Genomic DNA, 15,636 nt, shown 5'->3' with positions numbered 1-15,636 from the left:
AGCAGGGTTTTGTGCAGGGTAGTGTGGACAGAGTATGGCATGGAGGGGCATGTGCACAGGGCTCCTTGGGGGTGTGGCATGGGGGTAGAGAAGGGACGTAAAGAGATGTGGAACTTTTGGGAATCAAGATTCTCAATTCGACCCTGGTCTTGCACATTATCATGATGCCATATATTTGTCAAGTTGGAAGGATAGACCATGTTTTAGTTAAAAATTTTGTTAGCTTGATATATAGCATCTTAATATTTAGGCATATGCTCTGTCGGCCTCCATTACTCTTGTTCCAGGCCCACAGATGTCAGGGGAAGGTTTGAGTGTTGCGTCTAAAACTTACCTCCCTCAGGATTCTAATGTCCTTGTCCTTTTCCCCAGAACTTGGGTATATTAAAATGGTTTAGCAGGTTTTTAATGAAGGTGAAAACTATTTGCACACTTTATAAGCCAAAAAGAAATGATGATTCAGTTTTGCTCCAACATTTTATTATGAAAATTTTCAAACATACTGCAGAGAATTAAAATAATTTTATAGTGAATGCCTATATATCTACCACATAGACCTATCATTAACATTTTCCTACCCTCGCTTTATCACATATCAGCTTCCCACTTCTCTATTCATTCATCTTATTTTTTGATGCATTTCAAAGTAAATTGCAGACATCAGTATACCTTCCCTTAAATACTTAAGCATGGGAATTCATCTTTAATAAGGGACTAAAAACCTTACTCTAGGTTACACTTAATTTTTTTTTTTTAATTTCCCTCTAATTTGACAAACTTAATTATTTCAGTCTTCATTGAGTTTGAATTTATGTCAGTCTTCCTCAGAAGATGCCTGTGTTGATAACTATTTATTGAAACTTAATGTCGCACATGGCAATTTATATCTGATTTCGTTCAGGTAAATCAGACTTTGAGAGTACAAAGATGAATATGAATGGCTCATGTTTTTCAGAAACGGATTCTCCTAGGGTATCACAGACAGCAACAAGGAGAATGATAATGCACAGTGATAAGTATTGATATTCTGGTAAATATTTAATCTCTGGCTCTTGGGAAGAAGAAATTCTGATTTGTAGCATTTGATGATCTCCTTTGTATAAATATTCCCACCATGGCCACTTGGGAGGAAAAACTTTTTCTCTGTCAACTTAGGTCTGAACAGTGGTAGTGGTGTGTGTGTATGGGGAGAGGGGAGGAAGGGAGTTGTGAATTAACTGACAGTAAAACGATTAACAGAAGAAAAGATGAGGTTTATTCCTGCTTGTGTGAGAGCACTCAGTAATAATTAACTCCCTGAATTGCCAGAAGTAAAGGTTTATATACCAATTTAACAAAAGAAGTGGGGTTGGGCTTCAAAGAACGGAAGGTTCTGATGCGGTTTGTTTACACAAATGTTTTGAAATGTCCGGTGCTCAAGGTTAGTTGGTTCCCTGACTAGAGAGACCTCTGAAGTGGAGTGGGGCGGGGATGTTAGGGCAGTGAACTCTTGAAAAGCTCTGTTTGATTCAGATAAAGGGAATTTAGATAAGATTTATTTCTGCATCTGCTCTTCCGCTTTTGGTCCCTTCAGCCAGTTGCAGGCAACGAGTGCGATGTCACTGCAGAGTTGGGAAGAGATGCTAGCAAATGGCTCGTGGTTCAGCTCCTGCTGCTCCAGCACCCACCGGAAGTGTTCTAACAGAGGGGGATCCGTAGAAGGGGTTTTCAGCCAGGGGAGACATCTCAAAGAGATGGTGCTTAAGCTGGCTCTGGAGGGATGAATATGAGTTAAATGAAGAGTGGGGGAATGGGCTGGTTAATTCTGGATTGGAAGTAGCATGTTCGTTTAGATACTAGAGATTCTTGTATATATTGTAAGGAGTTAGAGGTAATGAGGGAGATAATGGAGGATATCAGGTTAGGGGAGTGGCATTTTCTCCTCCAAACATCAACCTAGTAACAGTATCAATTAGGGGAAGACCAGAATAAAGGCGGGGAAAGAGAGCACGAATGAGATATTTAGGAACCTGAGGAAACAGGACATGGTGACTGACTTGGATCGTATAGAGTCAGCAGTAACTTCTAGATGTCTGCCTTTGGCAAATGAGTAGGAAATGGTACATTTCACCAAGTAATCCAAGGCAGAGGAACGTGGGGAGATTTAAAAAACGTTAAGTTGAAATTGCTTTGGAGACACGCAGATGGCAACGTTGGCAGTTAGATATGGGACTGGAACTTAGGAGAGTGCTCTGGAATCATCATAATACTTGTATTTCAGGGAAGGCAATAATAATTTGGTACATTCTGGTGTACTTTTTGTGCATGTTTGTTTCTAAAATGCACTGTTTAATGTAGTCTAACATATAGTTTAACATTTTTTTGTACAAACAAAAGTAAACTTTAGCCAATCTCTTCAGAAGGTGCCTAAGATATTATTTATTTATTATAATTTGAGATAGTATCTGGTGATTTACTGGTAAATCAGATTTTACGGCTGATTGATGTTCATCACTACCTTATATTAACTATCAGTTACATAACTACCAGTTGAGGTGATTCTTCAAGGCCAACAGAATTCTTCAGCGTGTATATGAGTTGTTTAATGTCTGATAACATATATAGCAATCAGTAAAATTATCAAATTCCCGTTATGTGCCAGGATTATGCCAGGTATTGGGAATCCATAAATCCTACCCCTGTGAAACTTAAAGCCTAGTGGAGAAAATAGACATTAATCACACAAGCATAGAAATGTATAAAAACAGTCCGATCTACAACTTCACATGCCATAAAGGAGAGGTATATGACGCTGACAGAGGACTCTGATCTGGTCAGGGAAGTCGGGAAGGCGGCGTCCTTGGGGAAGAAACAGTGGCCGTAGTGTGAAGAACAGTGTGGAAAAGAGTGGTTGGAGTGGATACTGCTAAGAGGCTGTTTCAGAAGTCTGGAGATGACAGTAGCTCGATCTAGAAAGTGTTGGGGGTGATGACCAACAGAGAGATGGAGATCCTTAGGAGGTCAAGTCATGGGACTTGGTGATGGATGAGCAGAGAGGGAACTGTCAAAAGTTGAATCTTAGCTTTTGACTTGTATTTTATTTAGTCTTGTGTTTTATTTAGGAGTTGTCACTGATTCAGCATTTAAATGAAAAAAAAAAAAGGCAACTACACAGAGCTTAGGCATAACACCTAGTTTCCTTTTAAAAGGTCTCCATTAATAAGTTTGCTTTTGAGCTAAGGATTTGTTGCAGAATTGATTCGTTGACTGTTTTAGTAGCAGGTGCATATGGAGTATCTCTGCCAGGAGCAGTGACATCAGGTTGGCATTTGCAGTTCCATCTTCCTTTGACATGTATTTGGAATTTTTACTGATATAAATTGTAATTATGTAAAGTGAGCAAATATGCCTTTGTTTTTCAGAAAGACTTTATCTTTTTTACTGAAGAAAAAACCTAACAAAACATTTTTCCTTTGGGTTTTAGATGCACCCTGCTCTGTTCAGAACTAATGTTATATAAGACCCACTGTAAGAAGATCACATTTGTATTGATTGTATATTGCTAAGGGATAAGCTTCTGTCTTCCTCTTTTATTAAAGAGTATGTCTGTTGGCAGGGATTTCGTGAGACTGGAGAAATACCTTCTTTTGTTGTGTTAATGAAACTGGAAACAGCTCCAGTTATCTTGTAAATTAAGCATTAGTAAATAAAGTTAACATCATAATGGAAATTTTTATGTTACAGTGATCTCTGTTGGCTTTCAATTGTGTAACTATATCTTTAGTACAGTACATCTCCACGCCCAAAAGAAACAGTATAATAGCCTTTTATACTATTTTAGCCATGATTTTTTATGTAGTATGTTTCACTGGAGCAAACTGGTGAAAAATTGAGCCCATGAAGTAGATATTATTCCTCACGTGAACATAAATTTTTTTATTTGAACATTTAGAAGTTAGGAAAGCTGATTACATTCACTTTGGTTTTATAAATGGAGAAATTATGACTGAAAGGGTCATATAAGTGTCTAGATTGGCAAACTGTGGCCTGCCACCTGTTTTTATATAGCCTGTAGGCTGAGTGGTTTTTATGTTTTTAAATGCTTGAACATAAATCAAAACAATAATATTTTTTGTGACACAGGGAAATAATATGAAATTCAAATTTCATTGCCCAGTTGGTGGGACACAACCATGCTCATTAATTTTTGTATTATCTACGGCTACTTTTGAGCTACAGCTGTAGACTGAGTTGTTGTGAAAATCTTTCCGACCTGAAAAGCCAAAAGTATTTACTTTCCACCCTGATCTAGATAGCCCCTATACAAGAATGGGTATTATTTAGGTCATTCAAAACCAATTACTTGGTTATGAAAGAGGGATAACTGAAGTATGAATTGAAATAAGCAGAACAGAACATCTCTGCCACGATAACAGCAGCCAACATTTGTTGTGCATTTGCTTTGTGCCAAATACTCTTTTACATACTTTATACACATTGACTCATTTAATTCATGTAACTATGAGCTATTAGTTTGTCTCATTTCACAAGAAATAGCACAGAGAGGTTAAGTAACTTGTCCAAAGTCATCAGTGCTGGAAACAGGCTAGTTGAGTTGACTTTTAAATTTATCTCAGTGGTTTCCTCACACGTATGTATATTATAAGTACTTTCTACTGGTGTTACATTTCTTGAGTAAGAAGTAAGGATATTTTCCTTTGTGTGATGCCAATTGCTTGTTCTCACTCAGGTCACTCCTGGGTTGTACTATGTTTGTACTCCTAAGAGCTTTGTCAGTGCAGTTCATCTAACTTCAAATTGAAATGATTTCAACCTGTTTTTAGTGATGACTTTAGTAGACTGCATTATTGTACAGTAGGCTCTCCAGTCTTAAATTACTTTAAAAAAAAAAATGGACTTCAAGTGTTTTCCTTATTGTTTGTATGTAACTTACGACCAATCCAATTGTTTTTTACTCTTTTTTTTTTTTTTTTTTTTTTTACATTATGTTTCATTTCCCTGACCAGAATCCTCGAGTGGTTTCCCATTGGACTTAAAATCAAGTTCCAGTTTCTTAATAAGGCTGAAGTCTCAGCTTAAAAATCATCTCCTCAGAGAGGTCTCCTTGAGCATCCTTTCTGAAATGAGTCTCTCCTTCTCTGCCTGCCTCCTGTATTGCTCTTCGTTCCTGTTTGTTTTCTGATAGCACTTACCACAGTTTATAAAGTTTGTGTTTATTTGTTACTTGTTTTTCTGTTTACCTCCTTCACTATATCGTGAGCTCCATAAAAGAAGGAACCATGAGTCGTGTTTATCATTGTAATCTCCATGCTTAGCACAGTGCCCAACATATACATCCTCTCTGTGAAAGGAATGAATGGAAGAAACCTGCTTTCAATGCTACCATTGAGTCTGAGACCTCATCATAAAGAATTACAGTGATTGCCTCCTAAACTAAAAGATCTCTGAAAAATTTTTTATGCTCTCAATTCTAACCTGCCAGATTGATTTTATAAAATACTACATTGATAGAATCATTCTCTTTCTCAAGATCCTATAGCAGATGGTAGATCATCTACTTAGTCAAATCTAAATTCCTTTGCTTGTGTTTTAAGGCTCTCCACTATCATAATCATCTACTCCTCTTTGAAATAACCCATTGCTTTAATTGGGCTGGCCTCTTTCACGAGCCATCAGCATTTGTCCTTTATGCTTACTATTTTCCAACACTCATAAGAAGCCCTACGTTTTCCATGCCTTCTCCAGTAGATCCAACCCTTTGTCCCTAAATTCCCATTGTAACTATTGCCTGACCCACACTTAGAACTTAGATCTTGATCATGTACTTGAATAGATTCTCTAATATAAATCTTGTTGGTACAATGATATTGAATATCTGTCTTGAAAGTTTTGCCTCAGAATCCAATGAGAAGCTAATCCTAACTTTAGCAGAATATATTTTATAGAATGATATGAATAGAGGTGCTTTGTCATGTGGTTGTCAATTTTGGGATTAGAGAAATATTAAAATGATGCCATTTCTGTCTTGGATATTAATTGGGATATTTGATATCAATGAACAAAGTTGCATTTTATCTTTATTAAATTTCATTGAGTGTAGTTAGTCTTCAGATTTTTCTGATTGATGGTACTTAGAGAACTGCTTATAAAATTAATGGAATTCCATTCCATTAATTCAGAATTTGTGGTAATAAGGGCGAGAAGTTGTATTCTCTCCATAAGAAAAAGTAGGTTTATTCACTGTGCAAAAAAAAGGTTGTAGAGAAAATATCTTCTTGGAATCATTCTTATATTTTATACATTGGTATTTAATGATAGCAACTACAGGTAACCCTTAAAAGTTTTTAAAAGCAAGATGCCCCCCACCAGAACTTTATTTGGAATTATTGATAGGTTCAAATTTCTATTCACAATAAAATTAAGAACATTTAATATCACTGTATTTTATATAAACACTTTATAATTCATTTTTTTTTTTTACCCATTCAAATGTATTGCCTCGTAGTTCATTTCAATTAGTGGATTTAACTTCTTGCGTCCTTTAAAAGTCTAGACTTAAGTTTACAATGTCTCAGCTGTTACAGCAGACATTACAGTCTGAAGAAATTATCTTTTTAGCTGCTTTTGATGTTGACAGAACAGATTATTGCAATTCATTATTTGCTTTTTTTTGGTATTGTATCAAATATTTGAAGGAAAGGAAATAAATTTACTTTTGCTTTAAATTTATTTTATATATATTGCATTATATAAAATATTCGAATTATGTTTATATTATTTTATCCCAAAATATATTCCTTTTAGACCTAATAAGAAATATATGTGTTTGATACAAGGTTATTTACCTTCTTTCCCAGAAGAATAGCTTGCTTGAGGTCATCCAGCTTTTGAGTAGAAGAACTTGAACTGGAAACCCAGTCCTTTCTGACTCTCGAGCCCATGACTTTGACCAGTGTGCTATGTTCTTCACAGACACACAGATGATCACAGTGCAGAATAATCAGTGCAATGATAGAAATATACCAATTAACTCAAAGTTCTTTGCTGTTCTTAGTGTCCTTTTTATGAACTTAAAATGTGAGCATGTGTGTAGTACTTGAGTATTAGTATTAGAATTATGGAATACGGAACCAGAGGGCCTGGAAAACTGTCAAATATTGTTTTAAGTGCTCTACATAAATTATTTCATTTAATTTTCAAAACAATCCTCTGAGATTTGTGCTCTTGTTATTTACTTCTGCAGTTGGAGAAACCCAGGCTAAATAGAGATTAAATAGCTTATGTTCCCAAGGGGGTCTATGCTACACTCAGCCCTGTACTTTTAAGTACTATGAATTCTGCCTCCCTGAAAGGTTTTTTTCCAGCTCTTAAAAGTGAGGGCTTTCTTATTCACCGGTAATGATTTTCCTATAACAAACAACTTTTAGACTTGTCTCTACAAATCTTACAGCATGGCAGTGTTCTGACTTAAGTCTCAGTGGTCAGAAATCAAATCAATTCAGAATCATCAAAAAGAATCCGTACTACTTTTTGTTGTAGTAGAACTTATATAAAATGTAATTAATGATATCACCATGTTAAAATTTGGCATTATCAGGTCATAAAATGATATGTTTCCAGTATTTTATTAGTTTATGTGCATACAGATCAGTTCATTTATAGGTGTCAAGTTGTAAAACACTGGGTAGGTAATATTTTACTAACTTAGTCTATTTTTCTGTTTTTACCTTAGAATGCTTTTCTTTGACATGTTTTCTTATTACAAGTATTCCGTTGTTTGTTAGTCCTGACATCACACTCTGGACTTTTGTGACAGTCTGTTACCCTAGTATGTTGATGTTTGTGTGTGTACAAAAAAGGGCTGTTTGCTTTCTGCAAACACTGTGGGTACTCATTCATATTCCCGTGGTGGCGATCTTATTTTGGAACACACTGCTACCCTGTGGATAAGCAGAAGAATACACTGCCTGGGGTGCAGGATCAGTGCTTACAGGCATATAGCAAACGTAATGAAAGAAGATTAAGGCTACATCATTGAGAGTCTGGCACATCTGAGGGAATAGCCCATATTCAAAGAACTGTTAATGTGTACTGTTTAATATTTAGCAAATTTCATCAGAAGCAACTTTTATTTCCCCCCTTTTTCTCTGTTATCATTTAGTGTTTTTAGAGAGCAAAAGATCTCACAACATATTTGAAAAACCCATAATTTAGATTTTATTTTGTATTAAGTATCTAGAAAGATTATATCAACCACCTCACTTCTTTTTCTGACCTAATTAGGAGGGTTTTTGAATTTCACTCTTGGGAGTTAAAGAAACCAAATGGCTACCATCTCCAGACAGATATATATTTTATGTTAAATGTCTGAAATATTTGTTCTTTTCTTTAAATTTAGAATATTTTTAAACATTTAAAAAAATTTTTTTCTCTCTGAATATCAAATCAATTAGTGATTTAAACTCTTTTGATCTCCTAGAAGTCCTAGCCACCATTTTGGTTCCCTCATAAGGTACTCCAGGTTCCATATTCGGAGACCTGAATCACTGGCTTGTGAGACGGAGCATTTGGGATCTGCACGTAGTTTGGAATGGTGAGATCCTAGGAGGTGGAGGTATGAAAGGTGAAAGAGAATGGAGAAGTAGGCGAGGGATGGATTTTGAAGAGCCTTGTGTGCTGTGCTAAGAAGGCTTGAGGAGCCATCATAAGGTCTTACAGCAGGAAGAACAGATAGATTTGTATTTAGGTAAGAGCACTTAGCAGATGTTTGGAGAATGGTCTGGAAAGACCAGAAGTATGGAGAAGCTGTCGTGTAATGCAAGTGAGAAATGATAAGAGCTTAAACTAAAGAAATGGTAGTGGGGGGAACAAGAGGAGGGAGTGAATTCAAGAGATATTTCAGGGGTAGAGTCGATGGGCCTTCGTGAGGTGAAAGTGGAGGAAAGGTTGAGATGAGTCTGAAGTTTTGGGATGACTAAATAGATGTGGTGCCTGCCGTTCATTGAGATAGGGGTTAGAGGAAGGAAAGGAAATGGTTGGAATTGGGTCAGTTAGAGTGAAGAGAAAGGGGGTTATGCATAGTTCAGATTTGAATACAGTAAATTTAGAAAGTAAAACATTTGGTCATTTGAAAATATGGATTTGGACTTTAGGAGAAAGATTTTGCCTGGAGTCTTCAGCGTCTAGGGGACAGGGTGCGTGCATTACACTGGGAGAATTTTAGAATTCGTGTAGAATTTTAGAAGAGAAAACACTGAAGATGGAATGCTGAGTGGATATCAACATTAAGGACCGCGATGAGGAAGATGAGGGTCAACAAAAAAATAGGCTAAAAATGAACAGAATACGAGGACCAGGAAAGAATGGTCTGACTGGAAGCCAGGGGAGAAGAGATGTTTAGGGGAGGGATGAGTAGTCAGTAGTATCAGTTGCTTCAGAAAACAGCAAGAAAGATGAATGCCCAAAATTGCCCCTTTAGTATGGAAATTGGAGGTTGTGATTTTATGAGATATCTGTGGAATGATATGGGGAGAAGTCAAATTGCAGCAGATTGAGGAATGAGAAATGATTAGTAGAGAAGCATACTTTTTTTAAAAAAAGCTAGGTAGTAATAAACTATGGTACACACGTACCTTGGAATACTACTCAGCAATACAAAAGAATGAACGATTGATGTACATGACATCTTAGATGAATCTCCAGGCCATTATGCTGAGTGAAAAAGCTAGTCTCTCAGGGTTACAGACAGTGTGTTTCTTTCCATTTATATAACATTTTTGAAATACAAAATTATACAAATGCAGGATAGAGTAGTGGCTACGAGAATTTAGGGAAGAGGGCAAGTGTGGTCGTAAAAGGGTGACGCCAGAGATCCTCGTGGTGTTGGAACTGTTCAGTGTCTTGACTGTAGTACATACATTAACCTGCATGGGTGATAAAATTGTATAGAACTTGATACACACACACACACACACACACACACACACACACACACACACACACACTCTCTCTCTCTCTCTCTCTCTCTCAAATGAGCACAAGTGAAGCTGGGAAAATTTGAATAAGATTGGTTAGTTGTAGCAATATCAATATCCTGGTTACGAGATCTAGATAGATAGATAGATAGATAGATAGATAGATAGATAGATAGATAGATATTTTTTAACCGCTACAGCACCTGGTCTTCCTAGGTGTTCTCTCATCCAAGTACTAACCAGGCTCAACCCTGCTTAGCTTCTGAGATCAGACGGGATCGGGCTTGTTCAGGGTGGCATGGTCGTAGACCTGGTTACGTATACTACAGTTTTGTAAAATGTTACCATTGGGGGAAACTGGGAAAAGTGTACAAGGGATGCTGTATTATTTCTTATAACTGCATGTGAATCTATAATTATCTCAAGAGACATTTCAAAAAAAAAAAATTCAAGTAGTGAAGGGGAGGAAAGAGAGAGTAGCCAGAGAGAGATACAAACATGTACATGTTGCAGAGGAGGCAGCAGTGGAGAGGGAGAGATTCAAGATATAAGGAAGAGAGAACTTCCTCTGAATCAGGAGGAAGAGTATAAGGATAGGTGTGCATGTGAGTGCGTGTGTATCTATATGGGGAAAGCCGAGAGTTCCCTCTAAATAGTATCTATTCCCCACATTCATCTCTGTCTCTGTCTCTCTCCCTGTCTATCTGATTTATTAAGAAAAAAAAACCTAATCATTGCAAATTATTTTTTAAATCAATGACTGTGAGAAATTTGGGTATCCTGACTTTAAAAAGGTCCCTTTCAAATAAGATTAGCAACTCCTTATTCCAAATCATGTGATGTGATACCATTTATCCACCAGAGGCAATAACAGATAAGGTGTTTATAAGCTTATGTTAGTAGCACCCTGCCTTTAAAAAAATTATTATTATTGCAACTGCAGTCTAATCTAACCCAAAATATTTTCAACAGGGTTAATAAATCTATACAGGTTCTTGGTGCTCTCCTGATTCTTTTCGACCTATAATTTGATTGGTGCTGTTAATACATGTTTTACTGAGTTGGCATATCGTGAGACCCACAGTTTTAGGCAAGAGAAGTGGCGGCGTCATTCACATTCGTTCGGGGAAAGAGCGATTCGAGATGGTCACCCTGAGCTAAGGGGCCCTGCGCTGCTAAGGGATTGGCTACTCACTGGGAGAGATGCTTTTGGCTGGTAGCATATAACATTGATCTTGTCCTTTCCTCCACCAACACAAATTTCAGCAAGGCAAAGAGGCTGGAATTTTCTCCCCTCCTTTCTGCCTTTCAAGATGCATATTGCTCTTTTGGGAACTTGTCTCTCTTCGAAGTTGTCTTTGATGTGCTTTTAAAATGTTTTTACCTGTAAAAAAGATTGACATGTGGGAGAAAGAGAAGCGTACTGAGTGATAATTGTCCAGCCCTGCTTTTCCTGAATGCACTGGGCTTTGTGTGTCATGCCTTAGAACAGCCTTACCCAGGCATTAGCATTTCAGTTATATTTGATTCAGTTTATTGATTAAGCTTGAGTAACACTTACAGTTATCGTCTCATCACATTTTATTGCTTTTCAGGTGTAGGATCTGAACCCTTTGAAGGCAGAACCTGTGTTGTCTTTGTTCTTACGTCTCCCCAGGGTTTAGCATGGTTCTTGACATATGCCAGGCTCATAATAAATGTTTATTGCTCATTGAATTACTATCACGCCTTGTCAATAGGGGATGGAGACTGAAAAAGATTAAAATTTATTCTGAAATAAAGTTCATATTTGAAGATATGAGGTTTAGATGGAGAAGGAGAAGGGAGAAATTGCTGGGACGTATCCAGCATTTTATCCTGCTCTCCAACTACAGAATCATTGTATTAAACTGGTGTTTGTGTATGCTCCTTTGGAAAATTATTAGCCAGAAGATGCAGAGTAAATGTAATTAAGAAAAGCTCGTAGCGTGCCAAGAAATATCTAAGGAGAATGCCAACTTAGTACAAATTATCTTGCCTTCATCCTCAGATATGTAATAAATCTCAATTCATATAACCTGAAATGGAAAAAAAGGGGTTTTCACCTTTCTAATCTCAGTGGGGAGACAGGAGGAGAGAAACGGAAGGTGGCATCTCATTGCATTCACCCAGTGCCCTCAGCCAGTCTGTATGGGGGCAGGAGGGAGTGTGTGGCTCTTAGTCGTCGGCCTACAGAATTACATGCCTGAATTAGCTCCTTTGTTTTGAGGAAGTTTAACCTCCAAATCATACAAAGTACATTTCTGGAAAATATCATCCTCATCCCACATGGGGGTGTGTTTTATAGATGACAGACTGGTTGTCAAGGCCATCAGTGGATTGAGCTAATAAAACTACATAAAGCCCAGATAGAACAGGCTAAGCGTTGTCACTGGACCCAGCATTGTCATAAGAGTATAGAATTTCTTATTAGTATTAAAAGTTTATTAATTAAATGCTCTATACTCTGCAGAACTAAATGAACGTACCATGTAGCTATAAAGTGATATTTTATATCTGCCACCAATTAAAGTTACATGCTGTAAAAATAATTGGCTCCCACCAAACACACATGTGGATTGAGTTTCACTTGGAATTTCCTCTGGCTGGCCGAATGTTTGCCAAGTGCTTTGTAAAGTGTTACATACAAAAATTTCAACAGGCTCTGGTTTTTCTGATATTTACCTAAGTAGTGCTTGTGGACGTCAATGAGAGTTTATTTCCATTGGAGGCCATAATATAACTTTATGGCTCACCATGGTTATTCTAATTGCACGTAAAACATAAACGTAATCTTTTGGTATAAAAGATGATCTCTCTAATATATATATTTATTTAATAACCCTTATTTATTCATCATGCATTTATTAAATGATTTTGTTGTGGGAACTGTGCAGGAGGAATAGGAAGATGAATAAAACTTACTTGGTCCAGCCCTCAGGCAGCTTATGCCCAAACCTATGTCTCCCCAAACCAGTCTGTCATCAAATAAAACTTTGCTGCTTTTATCATCTTTTAGCCACATATTGAAAGAATGACCTGAATAAAGGTGCTTCAGCTTTAACTTTGATTATTTAAATTATCTCAATAAAAATAATGATTTTTGCTTTATACACAGTACTTATTGTTTTCAGATTTACCATATCTGTGATATTTTTGTCAAGTTTGTACATTTATTGACAACTAGCTTAGCTCATTAATTTCCACTTTGTAGGTGAAAGGAAATATTAAGTCACAAATATAAAGAAAGCTGGCTAGATAATATTTATTCCATTTTAGTAAATATGTAAATATTTATCCTATAAATGTTTGTATATTTTTCTACTAATTACAAACACAGGCATGCATATTCCTGTATATTCTATATAAAATCTACATATGTGCAGCTGACTCCAGCCCAGATTTTGTACTTATCCTTTGGTGTTACAAGTTCACTACAACTTTGTGAATATTAGTTACATCACCAGCTTATCACGTACAGTAGTGTGTTCTGGAACTCTACTTGTTGATGTCCTTTCCTTTAAAACATCAAGGTGAGTTTGGCCAAGAGATTTGTTTCCTCTGTTGGGTCTAGGAGAAGAGCTTTAAAAACCAGGCTTTTTGATTAGCATAGGCTGGTGTATCTCTTGGTTTAAGTCCTTGGGTCCCAGACTGGATATTATTTAAAAACCTTTTTATCGCTAGCTATACCTGAATAAGTTGGCATATTAACAAGTTATAACACTTATCTTGCAGAAACAATGCTTTCTTTTTGTTGGAGGAAATTTATACCATCTACTATAAATAATAGAATAATGACTGCTGTGTTATAAATCACAACCAGAAGGTTCCTGAGGGGGATTATGATTTTGTTTCCTTTGGAATATTATTGGGTAAACTTTACCTAAACGGTTACATACTTTACTCCAGTTTTCGTGTAATTTTTTTTTCTGATAGGTATAAATGCTATATTGTAAAAATAAGATTTTAAAGAACATCTTTGCATAACTCAACATATTTTAATATTATTAGAATGTAAAATACTAGAGTTGGAAGAAAGCTTACAAATTAGCTAGTCTATGTCTCTTATTTTACATGTGAAATCTAGAAAGATTAGTTTATCTAGGTACCCACAACGAAGTTTAGGGGCTGAGAGGAATAGTCTTCTGATTCTTAATCAATTTTTTATTTTTCTTCTATCAAGAATGACTATGCTACTGCTATTTTTTATTGCACAGTTTTTCTCTCTATATATATTATGAGGTTATTACCTTGTTGCTCTATGATTACAAAAATGTTAATACATACACACACACGCACACACACGTCATGTTTGCAGAGTCTGCCAGGATGAGAATCAACTGTTTTTCATTCCTAAATATTCAATTCCCAACTTGTCATTTGTCTAGCTTTCAGCTTTTTCATATAAAGAGTATCTGATATCTTCATTTATTTAAAAAAAGTTGGAAACATTACCATTTGCAGTCATGATAGAAATAATTAATTCAGACAGGAGTCATCAATGAATGCAAAACTTAGTGTGAGAAAGTTTGAGAAATAACAGGATATTTACACCATCTCAAAGAATCTCTAATAAGCATCTAAAGATGCTTATTAACTATAAAATGAAAAATAGTAATATGACAATAGAGAAATTGGCAGATATAAAAATTAACATCATTTGTGATGGGACAGATTGACGTGTGCCTTCTGATATAGTGTGCTGTGCCATAATAATGGGATGAATTTTGAAAAAGAATTTTGTTGCCTTTGTATTTTTGGAATTCCTTATAATAAAAAATTCAGACTTTATATCTTTATGTTTGAATCTACAAATAAATTTGTGGTGTTACTAGCTCACTTTCAGTGTGACCATTAATTTTCCTTTTTCGAGATTTTCTTATATGGAGAATTTTGATAATTTTGGTTTATTAATGTGACAAAAAAACTGGAAAAATGGTTTTATTGACACTCAAGCAAGTAAATATTGGTTTTCAGAACATTTAACTTCAATTAGTCAATGACACACAGTGCTGTTTCCTCATTATGTCCTAAAGAGGAAACTAATGCAAGATAGTTCAGTTAAAATGTATTGTTAGGAGGCTAGCATTACACATTTGATCTAATATAGGTATTATTTTGTTCTCTGTTATGGATATTTTATTGGCAAATTGGCTTGCAAATTTATGATTTGGTTACTTGGGTGTCTCAAGAGTATGAAAAGGTTTTGAAAAGTTATAAATTGTCTTCTTTCGAAACATTCAGTTATCTTCACCTTAAAAAATATTTACTGTTTATTAGAAAATTATTTTAGTTGTATTTAAAAATATGAGCTGTTTATGAACACCGCTGTGGTTTGAAAAATAAGTCAAACAGCTTTTCTAGGATTTATTGAGCAGCATTGTGTGTGTGCATTTCACACATTCATATATATGCACATTTTACATGTGTTTATATGAGAGAGAACATTAAACAATCATATGTCCAGAGTCTTAAGGAATTTCATTAGGAGGTTCAAAGGCAACAGTAGACATAAAAAGATTTCAATATGAATAAATATGTAGTTTGTACAATATGTTTTTTAAAAAAAGTTATGTATAAGTTGAACTTTGCAATATCATAATTTAAATATAGCAGAGAAATATCACTTTTCAAGATGGTATGA

The 15,636-nt window shown here is 35.8% G+C and overlaps 1 protein-coding gene and 1 pseudogene across 3 annotated transcripts in view; one reads left to right on the top strand and one right to left on the bottom strand.

Moving 5' to 3' along the window:
* SKAP2 (src kinase associated phosphoprotein 2) overlaps positions 1 to 15,636 on the top strand; it is a 159,510-nt gene that overhangs the window by 59,597 nt on the left and 84,277 nt on the right. The gene's annotated exons all lie outside the window — the stretch shown is intronic.
* Positions 10,166 to 10,284, bottom strand: LOC120602565 (uncharacterized; annotated as a pseudogene).

The sequence above is a fragment of the Pteropus medius genome, unplaced genomic scaffold (genome assembly GCF_902729225.1).
Source record: "Pteropus medius unplaced genomic scaffold, Ma_sr-lr_union100, whole genome shotgun sequence".
Taxonomy (NCBI): Eukaryota; Metazoa; Chordata; class Mammalia; order Chiroptera; family Pteropodidae; genus Pteropus; species Pteropus medius.
This window is presented reverse-complemented; position numbering and strand designations above follow the sequence as displayed.